Source organism: Falco biarmicus, chromosome 5 (genome assembly GCF_023638135.1).
Source record: "Falco biarmicus isolate bFalBia1 chromosome 5, bFalBia1.pri, whole genome shotgun sequence".
Taxonomy (NCBI): Eukaryota; Metazoa; Chordata; class Aves; order Falconiformes; family Falconidae; genus Falco; species Falco biarmicus.
In genome coordinates, this window is record NC_079292.1 from 77,995,753 (window position 1) to 78,009,353 (window position 13,601).

A 13,601-nucleotide genomic window follows, 5' to 3' on the forward strand; every position below is an offset into this window, starting at 1 on the left:
AGTCATTGTGTGACTGAGCAGAGTATTCTACATACTTATGCGGATATTGGTTTTTATCAGTTTTAAATTCAACAGATTTTTTCAGATAAATTGTTCAGTGTCAAAACACTCCTTAGTGTAAAGGGTTTGTGCGTCGTATAGCCATGTTTATGCTGTGCTGACTGGATTGGTTTAATTTTGAAATTCAGGTACAACAGAATTGTTATTGTTCAGTGAGCATTGTGTTATTGGAACTATAACTCCCATTTTATTTATAATCCTTTTTTAAATTAAAATGACAAAATTTTTTTGTGGGCTTTTATTATTTATTTTAATGAGACTTAACACAACATTATAACTCTAGGCTAAGGATTGTCACCCTGCAGATGATGTAAACCACAGTCCAGGATCTTGCTGTGGCTAGGGTGTAGGGTGCATCTCTGGGAGGTGGAAATTAGGAAATCCAGGCAGGCTGCTGCTCAGGCATGGGTGGAGCAGCCAAGGCTACCAGGGAGTCACTCCCCAACATCAGTTTGAGCAGTTCTTGCTGCTCACCCGGTCGACCAACTCACAGCTGGGGTTTCAGCTTTCTTGCCAGCCTCCACACCAACATAACCCAGGCAAATGATACATACTGACTGTGGGAACCACGTGTGACCTGCTTGTGAGTTACACAAGGTTTGAAGTCACACCGGTTTGAACCCCTTTGCTTTTGAAGGAAAAAGGGATTACATTTGTATCTGACACCTTTCTTGCATGTCCTGGGCTTCATCAACTCAGCTGAGCTGCAGAAAAGCAGCAGTTATTTCATATCTAGGAATGAAGAGGTCTGGTTAGGATTTATGTTGTTAAAACCCTCACACATAATTTTTGATGAAAAATTAGGCTGGGGGACAGTGTCAAAATGCTAATGACAAAATAAGTACAGGAAAAAAAATTGGAAATTTGGAAAATGTAAAATCTTACTGGTTGTAATAAACAACACCCCCATCAAAAAAACCCCAACAACCACCCACTACCCCAAATAAACAGCAAAACAAACGTTTAGAGTATGTGGGTAAAAGTACTGATGATGGGAGGGTTTGAATCAGCAATGTCTAAGACTGAAAAGGAATGAAAGTGCAGAGTAATTGTATTGCCAAGAGACCTTTATTTTAGCAACACGGCTGGATATTACTATAATAAGGCACAGATTCTTTTGTATATAGACACTGTTTGAGCCTGACAGCTTAAAAACTGACAACTCTGTTGGTGCTTTTTCAAGGAGACAATTACCAAAAAAGCTTTCTTTGCATCAAATGAGAGACTGGCAGTTAGTATTACCAGTATTCTAAAGAGGGGCTTAGTTGAACCATCAAATTTTCCCTGACCCTAACTAAAATAAGCTTTTTTTGTTATAAAACATCAGGCATCTTTAAAAGAGAACTAAATATAATCATTGACTTTTATTATCTGGTTTAAAAAACAAGAATATTTGAAGGAACAAAAACTAAAGAAGAAATTATTTCTTCTCTGCTTGTACTGAAAGTCTTACTTTGTTCATACTTATGGAATCTTTCATTCTTTATTACTGAATTCACTTTATATGATATTGATGCAATCCATATTCTTTGAGAGTTTTTTTCATCCTGCTTGCTCTGTCTTTTGGAGGCATAATCTTTGATCTATGATGACAATAATTTTCACAGCATATGCAGACAGTGACTGCAGATGGGGAATAAGTAGCATGAGCTGACGAACATGTAAGAAATAACAATCCTCTAATCATGCAAATACGGGATGCAATGGGCCAAGATGTGCATTTGTAAGAAATTTTGAATCCTGTGAGTACTGCCATTTACTATACCCAGTACTGAAGGTGCCTCTGAGAACTGAGGACTGTGTGTCCAATGACAGGCACTCAGCACTGAATTCCAGCTGTTACTTTAGTTTTCCCGTAGACTGGTGGCTGTACTCTGTTTTCTTTTATTCTTAAGCCAGTTCTTTATGTCAGGCTAGTCTCTGCGTTGAAGAGCAAAGCATATATGGTTTTGGGGAATACCAAATATATATAGGTATTCCTTTAAGTTGTTTTTTTCAAGCTTTTAAGGCATTCCAAAGGTTTAGGGAGCATGGCAGGTCTGTTAGTCAAGGGCAGCAAGGTAGGATTGGCTCTCCTGACCTGAGGGAACTGCTCTGTTCATATTGTTTACATGTTGTCTCCTGGCAAAGTCATAGGTAGCCTTCAGATCATCTAAGAGAAGAATTTTGTTCAAAAACTTCAAAGTATCTCATTGGAAATTGTTGCAACTGAAGCAAAAGTGGATTCCAGATCATCCATGCTAGGTCCCTTCTTCTCTTCCCTGGATGCAGGCCTTGCTGCTATGACTACATCTACTACGTTACTTAACAAGAAGGAAAGACAGCTTCTCAGTAGAAATGAATGATTCTTCTTCAGAGCATGCTGTCCTGTACAGAAGCTGAAATCGGAATTATGTGGAAAAAAAAATAATTCTGTTCTGAGCCTGTAATGAAAAGTTTCTCTTTGTGCACATGCACAGGGACCTAGAAATCCCATTGCTGAGGCAAACTCATCTCTGGCATTCCTAAAGGTTTGCGTGCAAAGCTAAGGAAGTGCATTGATATTCTTGTAACATACTCTGTGGCTTTTGATCCATAAATAAACTTTTATTTTTCAAAAACATGGTAATTCTGTCATAGGATATCATATTGACACCACTGTAGGTAATCATCAAGGCTGAATCTCAGGATTGGCTGTACGGACTTCTGTGGCTTGATGTGATGGAATAACTGATACCAATTGTAGGCTGCTATTTCTGAGGCCAGCCAATGTAAGAGGATGTAACAGCTGATGTGCTGATAGGAGAAAAAAAAATAAAAAAGGTGAGAGAACAATCTTGAGTTTCATTACAAGCTACATCAGTGGGCAAAGATTTCTCTGCTTATTATCCCCAGTTGGGACTCATTCAAGTTCTCTCTTATCTCATCTCTTCTCTCTTATCTTGTTCAAATCCCATTTCTTTCACTTAGCCTTTTCAGTAACCCCTCCTGAACTCTGATCTTACGTGCTGCTTTTGAGGGTGGAAAATTTCAGCCCACAGATAAAGTTGTGAAGAACTGAAAATAGGGTCTCAGACATGGAAGTTTCAGGTGGTACCAACTAGGCTGTGATACCAATCCTGTCCATAGTAAAGAAAATTCCCAGCAGTGTAACTCATTGCCCTTCAGCAATGTATGCCTTAAGGGCTTTTCTTGGATTTATGCATTCTGAAGATATCTTTTATGCTTTTTTTACATTAATATATTCTTGGAATATTTCTTTTAACTGTAAATTCTTAGCAAAGACTATAGCTGACTTTGTGTGCAGTGCAGTGCTTGTATTTCACTAGGTTTTTCTGACTTTGAAATTAAGCCTGCTGAAGACTTTGGGCTTCCTCTTTTATATGGATCCCACAACCATCAGGGAATATGCTGTCTTTTGCATGATGCTGCAGGATGGTGGTGATAAAGCTGAACATCAGAGATTCAAGAATAACATTCACCAGGAATCTTGTTCTGTGACATACAGTGACATTTTCTGATGTTGTGACGTATGTTGACTGCATAGCACAATGAAGGTAACATGTAACAAGTTACAACATATACCAAGTTTCTGCAGGTAGACACATTAAAACAAAATTAAACTAAACCTTAAACTCCTTACAGAGTTTTCGGGCATTTGTGTGCCCTCATGGTAGCCCTCAGTGGGGATTTTGCTGGCCATCCTGTGCTCACACTGATGAGCGTGGGTATGGTGGGTTGACCTTGGTTGGATGTCAGGTACCCACCAACCTGCTGTATTACTTCCCTTCTCAGCAGAACAGGGAGGAGAAATAAGAAGGAAGAAACCACTTGTGAGTTAAGATAAAGAAAGTTTAATGAAGCAATAGCAAAAGTCGTGCATATGGAAGCAAAGGAAAACAAAAGATACTATTTTCTACTTCCCATCAGCAGGTGACGTTTGGCCACTTCCCGGGAAGCAGGGCTTTATTTCATGTAGTGGTTGCACTGGAAAACAAATGCTCTTAATAATAAATGCCCCCCCCCCCCCCCCCCCCCCCTTCCTCCTTTCTCTTAACTTTTGTATCTGAGCAGACGTCATACGGTATGGAGTATCCCACTGGTCACTTTGGGTCAACTGTCCTGGCTATGTCCCCTCCCAAGATCTTGCCCACCCCCAGCCTCCTGGCAGGCAGGAGGTAGGAGGAAGACACAGCCTTGCTGAGCAGTGCTCACACAGCAGCAGTATTCAAACCCCTGGTGTGTTATCACCCCCTTTCTAGCTACCAATACAAGCACAGCACTCTGAGGGCTGCTGCGGGGCTCAGCCAGACCCAATACAATGGCAGACTTGGGCTAGGTGTGTAAAGGGATGCACGGGAGAAAGCTACAAGGTTTTACAAGGAAATAGGTCTTCTTCCCCCAGTCTCCAAAGAAGAATCTCTGTAAACATCCACTTCTTAATATTCTCCTGATGTCTTATAACCTACGCTAATTCTGTTTTGTCTGATGTGCTCTCAAACTTCTGTTGCTTTACGCGCACACACACACACACAAGTCTACTAAAAATTTTCCACTGAGTTGCCTACCAGCGAAAAAGCTATAGAGCCACCTCTGTGGGAACGTTAAGGAAAACCTATTCCAGTCATTTGTTAAACTACTGAATATAAGTTCTATAAATGCATGATAATGTGCACACTGAAAAACCAGTGTATTGGAAGCTATATCTAGAAATACTTCATGGTATCTTTTATCACACAACTAAGAACTAGAGAAGATCCAGAACATAAAGCTAGTGAGCCCATTCTTATTTTCAGAAGACATTGAATTGTTACAGAAGAATACATAACTTGCCATACAAGAAACTGGAAAGACCAAGGTGTTTCTCTTCACAGACTTTCCACATCCAGCTTTACTATTATCACTATTTTAATTTACCACGTAAGGCAGAAAAAGCACAAAAATTTTGTTTGCTATAGAAGTAACCTGCCATGTTTTTATACATACTAAATATATAAATGAATTGAAACAATGAAAAAAGAAAAGAGTTTTATGGGCATTTTTTCCCTCTAAATCTCATTCTTTCTTCTGCTAAATGTTACTAATGGAAGTCTGCAGTGTCATGGGAGCTTCCACATCTGGAAGCTGCTCCAAGCTTGAGAAGCCACTTGCTTGAAGCTTGGGTTTGAGTTCGTAATTCAGAAATTTGGTGTGTTCCCTACAAAGCTGGCTTTGAACAAAACCTATGCACTCAGGGCTGGTCTCGGTTGCTTCAGAGAATACTGACTCTCCTGGCAGCTCGTTTATATCTAGCTTCAATATGTGGTAGCGTGGAAACCATGATAGCTTTAGCTTTAAATCTCGGTTTGATATAACTGCGCTCTTTTGCATGGATATAGTGCTTATTGTCACCTGTTGGATGAAGTAGGAATGAAAAAGTCACTTTTTCTGAAAAATACTCTGTTGGTTTAGGTTTATGGGGTTTGCATACTCTGGTTTACAAGTTGAGAAGTGGCAGCTTCAACCTACTTGTTGAATGTTAGCTGAGATTGTGTTCACAGTAGGGTGCTAGGGAGTCCCCTGCTGAAGCCAGATGCTGTGGGGGTGACTTGCTGTGGAAGGCGGAAAGTTCTTGAATTCCTCAGAAGAAAGTTTTTAGTATAAGCGATGATCCTGTCCTTGGGAGGAGAATACCTGACAACACAGGAGTGAAATCCTATCCTAATGCAGTCAAGGACAGTGTGAGTTACAAGTTCAATGTGAGTTACAGTGGTGATTTCCTTGGGCACAGAATCTCGCTCTCTGTATGCATGAATGCCATTAAACCTGTAGGTAAGTTTTCATGTTAAACTCTGAAGCCAGAAATAACCAGTGCCTGAAGGCTTAGTATCGTATGTCTGCTCTAGTATGTCTGCTGTTTGTTGTTTATTTGGCAACAGTTTTCAGATCTTGCCTAATGGTAGGAAAATTCTTTTGTGACAGTCTTCAGGTAGCAGAGTAAGTTGTGGTTTACGTTTGCAGCTTTGTTTGTCTCTACATCTGGACTTACTATATGTAAGGTTTTGTTTGACAGAAGGATTAAGCAGACTTGACAAACTCACAGTTGTAACCTTATCTTTGCAGTCAGAAGCCTACAAGTCAGGATAAAAGTTATGTTATTAAGACTTGCAAGGGAAAATACTGCAGGAAAAATGAAAAGAAAAAAAGAGAAATTGTGCTTGATTCAACAGCGGTCTTTGCAAGTAGAGCTTCTAGTATTGGGTATTGGTGTTATACAAATGCAAGTGATATTATAGGTCACTTCTATGAGTCTTAAATTTAGTTCTGATGTGGTGGCCTCACTGATTGTTTACTGTAACCTGGTGACGTCCCATGTATAAATATGTAATGATTTGCTGCAAGCAAAACAGAAAGACCAATGACTGATATGAACCTGAAAGCTAGTAGTTTTTAAGTAACTGTAATTAGCTTTACACGTTGCATTTCTTATTCCTTCTGACAACCTGGTAACTTTCTCATCCCGTACTTTTCTATTGCTTAAAAAAGGCTTCTCTCCCTTCTGCAAAAGACCCGTGCAGATAAGCTGGTGGTTTACTGAAAAGTCTGTGAAGATATCCAAATATAGAATGGTACCAACTAGGAATCATTACAAGTACCAACTAAAAGAGAGAAACAATAAACTGGGGAAAAATCTTATCCTTAATTTCTTGTAGTTATCTTTGCTCTGAATTGTACCAACAGTAGGGAAATGTTTATGCACAGAAATGTCATTTTAATTATGAGATGCCTTTGAATGGTTAAAATAGCTTCTTGTTCCTGCCATAAATGTGGCAGGGCCCAATTATTATAAATGGGATTATTATAAATTCACCTTTCAGTTTCTTTTTTATTTCCTTTCTCTTCTTTCTTTCCCAGCACAGAGGAAGTATGAACGAATTGGCTCTAGAGCCAAATGATTCTTATCTGCCCTTGGGATAACTTACTGAGGATTTTAAAGTCAGATGGTGAGAAAAATTTACACTAATGTTTAAGAAGCCTCATGAAAGCCTAGAGAAGCCTGACTAAATCTATGAAAAAAGAAAGAGGGGAATCATTAGAAGTCATGTACCAGAGACTGGATGAAAAAGCAGTAGTACTTTACTCCCAAATGACGCTTGCCAGCTGAAGCTCATAAAGAGCTCTGCTATCGTACCGTTACTGACACAGAACAGTACGCTCCTCAAGGACTGCCGTTTATTTTCACTGAGTATCTACCAGGTGGGCGCAGGATGGGGCTCTAGCAGCTATGGCTGGGGGGAGTGGAACCAGATTTCATTGTACTCCTGCTACCTGTGAAAGTAATTTGAAGCAAAATATATCTCAACATGAGGTAAGAGTGGCACGATCTGATTAGGTGAAGAGTGGCAGAACTGCTTCCTGATTAATCAAGCATCTAACGTTTCTTTGAGGCATTGATTCGTGAAAACCTTGAACACATAATTCATTTTAGCTGGACTTCTGTTGAGCATACCTGTGGCTGGTGCTTTCTGACTGTCCCAAATGCTTTCCTCAATCTTGGCCTAATAGGGCTGTGTATCCATTTTACACTGAGGCATGGCAAGTGACTTACAGGTGTGTGTGTTCTTAATATATAAATAAAAGTGAAGAAAAGGATAAAATTTCATTTTTGGAAGGAAACAGAATATGCTATCAAGTGCTGCTGCATTGATGAGATTCCTAAAGTTTTATGCTTGAGTGTGTCACTGTTCCTGAAAACTAATCTGGTAAGCAATGTGCAAGGTTGGTTTTTGTTGGGATTTCTTTTTTGGTGGTTTGTTGTTGGGTTTTTTTTGTGTATGGGTGCTGTATAATTTGAATTGAACCTCTGAGAGAATGGAAGGCTTCTTCATCTGGCCTTGAGTTCTTTCCAAGACTTGGCATCTAAGCTGCTTCTAAAAAAGTAAAATAATAAATAAATAAAGCTGGCTTAGTAATACTCATTCTGGCTGTTTCATATGGTGTTTATTGATTATGGCCAACAGTTAGGACAAAGACAGCATGTATCAGTCTGAAGAAATAATGCTTCTCTTGCCAACCATGTTGGGTAAAGCAGGTGAGTTACATAGCATTTCTGGTGAGGTAAGTTGTGTGTCCACATCCTTGGAAAGGGTATAAATATTCAGAAAATCTAGGGATTTATTTGAAAGGTTAAATTTCTAATTGTGGCGGTTAGAGGAGAAGAGCCTCGCTTGACAACCTTATTTACTTCTGATCATTGCATTAATGACTAATTTCTATATTCTTTTCCTCTGCTATATGGCTTTGCCATTTTCCACAGCTTGCAGTATCCTTGTCCCTTGGCTTTTTTCTCAAACTCTGCACTCTTATGTTTCTATACTGCTTATTAAATATTTATTAAACATATCAAAGGGTATATTGTTGGAAGGTGCATAATATGATAAGTCACTGGGTGCACATGCTTGTTTTTCAGGTCATCTGAAGGTCTTGAGTGCCTGAAAACCTACCAGTTGTTTTTTAACCCTGCTGCATTCTTTGATTTAATAAAAAACATTGTTTGCCTCTTTGCTTGCTTAAATTCAGACCTTCCTGTCACTTCTGTTGTAGTAGTACTTTTGCCTATAACTAGCAAACACTAAAGACTACTTCAACATGTAAGTAATATAAAATTTCTGTATGTTTTCCATTTTTGTGATGTGCTGACAGAGAAAACTAATGAATAAATAATGTGGTCTTGTTAGATGTTAGCATAGGTTTAAGTAAGTGTGTACACAATTGATGCACTCATATCTTTAGATTTGTGTAGTGATTAGCATATGTATGTTTGAAAGTTCAAAAAGATCTGGATACCAGTGTTGTTACATACCTCTGAAGAGCCTTCTATTTGTGTTTCATGGAGATTAATGGGCTAATACGCGTCATTCCTGCAATATGTTACCGGTATTAGATTTCTTATGTGGGAAATAGGATTTATTATTTTCCAGATGTTAGAAATTTTGATTCTTTCTTAGGATGATAATATGTGCTTGTTTTGGGGTGCAGTTAGAGAGAGGAAGGTAATAAACCAGGTGCAATGACAGCAAGTAATTACATGATAGTAAGGAGCTAGCAAGATTTCTTTTGAAGTTTTGTTAAGGCATGGAAAAGATCTGATAGCAAAATCCAGTTAATAAGTCATCATTTCAGGCAGCACGCTACTGCGATCACTTATTTTTCTCCAATCTTTTACTTGAGAACTGTTCTCTAATGTGCATGAGACAAGTACCATTGGATAATTTCTACCATTGTCTTCAGGGTAGAAACCTTTATAATGGGGCAGTGGTTCCACCATCATTATTACCAAATGTACATGCAATCAGATCAGCCAGCAATAAAAATTTGATCCAGATCATGCAGTGATGTATAATCCCATTTTGGTCAATTTAGTCAAAGTACATCAAGGCAGCAAAAAAGCATAAATCCTTGTTTATGTCAGCTTCAGAAGGACAGGAGATACTCAATGCCACATAAATCTTTCTGTTAAAAAGTTAACCTGCCAAAATTGTTTGAACACTCATAGAGTTTCTTTATGCTGTGCCATTTCTTTCAGGTGACCTCAGTTTTTCTCATCCAGTACAGGGAACTTGAAAGTCACGCTTAATATGTTCATTGAACCATGCATGACACGAGATACTTCTCATGCAGATTTTAGCTAATCTTTTTGGAGTTAGTCTTCTGTATGATGTACCATGTAAGAGAATTATGCCTCCAAAAGGCATGCCATAGCCAACAGGACAGAAAGCCTTTTAACCATACTTCAAACTTTAACTTAAGGGTTGGGTCGCGTTGCTCTCCTTCCTCAGCTTTTACAGTTTACTATGGAAAGATCTGCCTTTTCCTCCCTTTTGCTCTTCTATTTCTTTTTTTTTTTCTCTAGTTCCTATTACTCCGTAGTCTCAGCTGACAAATTTATTATTTTATTCGGAAGTTTTGCACATACAAGAATCCTTTTTCTCTTCCACAAACATTACCTGTCACAAAATTTTGCTCACAGAAGCCAGCAAAATAAAGTGTATATGAGTTGCTAATGAGTTTAATTTGGTGACAAGATGAGCAAGAAACATTTTAACACAATCTTTACAATTCTAACATCAAGAAAACAGTTGAAGCTCTTGAAATGTAAATTTATTTTAAAATTTTTGTTCTGTTGTAATTTCAGAGCATCTATAGAAATCTAGAGTGGGATGTGATTTTTAGAAATTGAGATTCTGATGGGATGTACTGATGTGAATAGAGGGGAGGTTTGAGGTGGAATGAATCTGGAAGGAGCTTGGGTTCAGGGTTGCGTTTGAAATGGCTGTTGTTGCTGCTTGATTATATTGCTGGTACCAAACGTGAACTATTTTGGGCCCTCCTAAGCCCCTTGGCACAAACAGATCAATGACCGAGTTCTCATCTGAAACAATAAACTGCAGCTTCATGGACATTGTGCATTGAACTTTGTAGTAAAACACTATCTGGCTTTATGGTAATAAATTTCCTGCCTTGCACAGTAACCTACGGTAACTTAAAAATTGGCCAGGTAGAAAATGTTTAATCTTAATGCTTGTGAATTAATAGAGAAGTAATTGTTTCAGGCAAACCAACAACTAACTGGGTCTTCAGTGCACTGATTAAGAAACAATCCAGTACTAATGGAGAAGCAGTGGAATGATAGGTGCTGTTATCATTATTTAACTTGATTTTGAATTGAGATTTATAACTAAACATGAACTATATGTTTAACATATAAAATGGCTTTTGGAACTCACCTCCTGTGCCTTACAGTAGTATTTCATTTTGGTGCAGCCTGGAGGTGGGAGGGGTGATGGTAAGCCTGGGTATTGCTACATTTTGACAAGAACTGGAAACATTGGCTTGTGGTGCATAAATATAAGCAGAATATTAATTTATTTTAAAAGCCCTAATGTATTCCAGCCAGAGGAGTCCCCAGTGAATAATTATGCAATTAGAAAACCCCTTTTTTATCATAATACACCAACCCTTTGTCCAGTAACTTGTCAGATTAATTTAATTAAAAAACAGTCTTAAAAATACACTTGTCTACAATTGAAAGTGTGTAATCCCTTGAGATGGAAGTGCTGGTTAAACATGAGTTCAGCCCAACATAATTCTGCCACATTACTGTGTATTACAGTATATTAATTTAGAGAGCAAGTTCCATAGATGACTGATCATTAATGTTTATTATGATTACATTATAGTAATCATTGTTAGTCAATAAATATTTACGTTGAATCAAAAAATGGTGGTGTAGTGTGTCATATTGCAGCCACTTATCCATGTTCAGATAATTTTGTCCTAATGGTACACCAAAGCATACATGGCTTTCTGTTAATTGGTTATACATTAGGCACTTCTCTTTTTTTCTTTTTTTCCCCGTGTGCTTGCACCGTGCCAGATGAATGAGTGGTTGTGATAAGAAAATAGCTGCAGTGCTTCAAACAACAAAAAAGTGTTTCCAAAACCTCTTTGCTAGTAATGAGTAGAAATGATCTTTTTACTTTAGTGCTTTCAGAACCGTGAATGGCTGATACCTGCAGATACTTACATGCAGTAGGGAAACAGTTTTTATTTTGCGCTGACATGCCTAATTCTTCCCATAAATAGATTTTTGACTCTTTCCAGCAGAGAAGGTATGTCATGGTGGTGGGAAGAGACCATGCTTACATATTTCATGGTCAGTGAAATGACAATGCATTACTGGTTTCCCAGTAGATGAGGAACTCTAGTGATGGGCAGTCTAGTAGAACTTGTAGGTTCAAAGTACAAAATGCTCTGTTTACCTACCTGCTCCAGTCCTGCAACAGAGGTGATCACAAGTATTATAGAGGCAGGCAAGTTGAAATATACTTTTGAGATTGGACGTAGTATATATGTATACATGGGAAAATGCTTTATTAGGTGAGTGAGGTCTGCATGGCAGCCTGCAGTCCAGAGTCAGCTCTCAGAGGAAAGACAGGAGTGGACAGAGTTGTGTTTATACATCCCATGGGGGTGGTTCATGGCCCAGGACAAGCCTGTAAAGGACGTCCCAAACGGTAACACAGCCCCTGTTGCAGGAAGGGTATGATTGTGCTGCACTAAGCAGTAACCTTGTACTTTCCTATCTTCTTCCCACTCCAGCATCTATTACTGTACTACTTAGGTAATTATGTTCCAAGGTTTCTTATATACAAGCATGTCTATGTGTAACCAAAAATAAAAAATAATTTAAAAAAATCCCTAATGAATGCATTGTTCTCCCCCAAGGTGTGCTCTGAGAGCAAAAATAGTTCTGTCCAACAAAAGCTAAACTTAGCATTTCAGGAGTGTGCTACACAGTGTTTACCATTCTCCCTGCTGAGAATTCATTTTCTTGCAGAGTGTAGCAAATGTTGCTTTATCAGTTTTATATACAGTAGATGTTTGCTTTAAATTAATGCAATGCTTGTTAAAAGTTACCCAGTTGATGGCATCAGAAACTGAAGTCTGATTTGTACAGTATAGTACAAATATTTCAGAGCAAGTACAGTATAGCATGTAGACACCTCCTCATCTCCCTTTGGTATTAATAAATTTTTGTTCTAAACAAGGTTCGAGCCAATGGTGGTTAAGAGGATGCTTCAAAATTACATTTATCATCTTTGTTAAAAATGCATACCCTTTCTGTGAAGTTACTGGTCTCTCCTATCTTTGCTGCTATACATCCATGTGGTAAATGTAGAATTTGCTTTGTATTTGTATGGAATTTGCACTGGTAGCTCAGTGATGAAAATTGCTGGCATACCAGGTTATTTCGCCATCGAGATTCACCAAATGCTGTATCACAGATGAAAACCATTGCTTAGAAAATTACAGTTCTAGTTGCTAGTATAATTGTAAATAATAAGGGAATAAAAATACATTTACTCATTCAGTCAGGCTTCAGCATTAACAGTTTAAGCAGCAAAAGTATAGTGGGATGAATTTTTAAGCCTTAATAGTTCAGGTAGTTGTACAAATAAAAGAAGTACATGCAAATTTCAGACAGTATTCTGTTCTAATTATCAGAGTAGTAGTATGAAACACCTTGTCCGCAGTTAGGGACTTTTCGTTCTCTTTGTTTCTGGAGGCTCTGCAACCTTGGAGATTCATTTATTTATGTGTAGCCTGAGAGCTTGAAATCTGATTGTGCCATGAGTGGGAGAGATGAGAAGAGAGAGAACGTCAGGCTGGAGAACTTGGATATCAGCAAAGCAGAGGGTTTTGTTAACCAGCAGATTTGGTGGTGGTTGCAGGTGAAAAATTATGTACAGAGGAAGTAAAGTAAGGTGAAGGAACTAGGGAGAAGGTAGAAAACAAGAGAGTCATGGTGGACGGGAAAACAGAGAGATGAACAAAGGGGATGGCCAGACAGAAAGGGGAAAGGAAGAAATTGGTGGATGGGAAGACAGGAAAACAAAGTGAGAGGAGTCAAATCAGAGGAGGAATAAATAGCCACTTGAATATGCACAAAAACAGTCATGGAGGGGACAGCAAGCAGCAGGTCACCAACTCCCCCTCCTTCTTCACATTGCTAGCGAGGA

General features: G+C 38.5%; 1 protein-coding gene across 4 annotated transcripts in view; it reads left to right on the forward strand.

Moving 5' to 3' along the window:
• ARHGAP8 (Rho GTPase activating protein 8) overlaps positions 1-13,601 on the forward strand; it is a 94,435-nt gene that overhangs the window by 2,723 nt on the left and 78,111 nt on the right. The gene's annotated exons all lie outside the window — the stretch shown is intronic.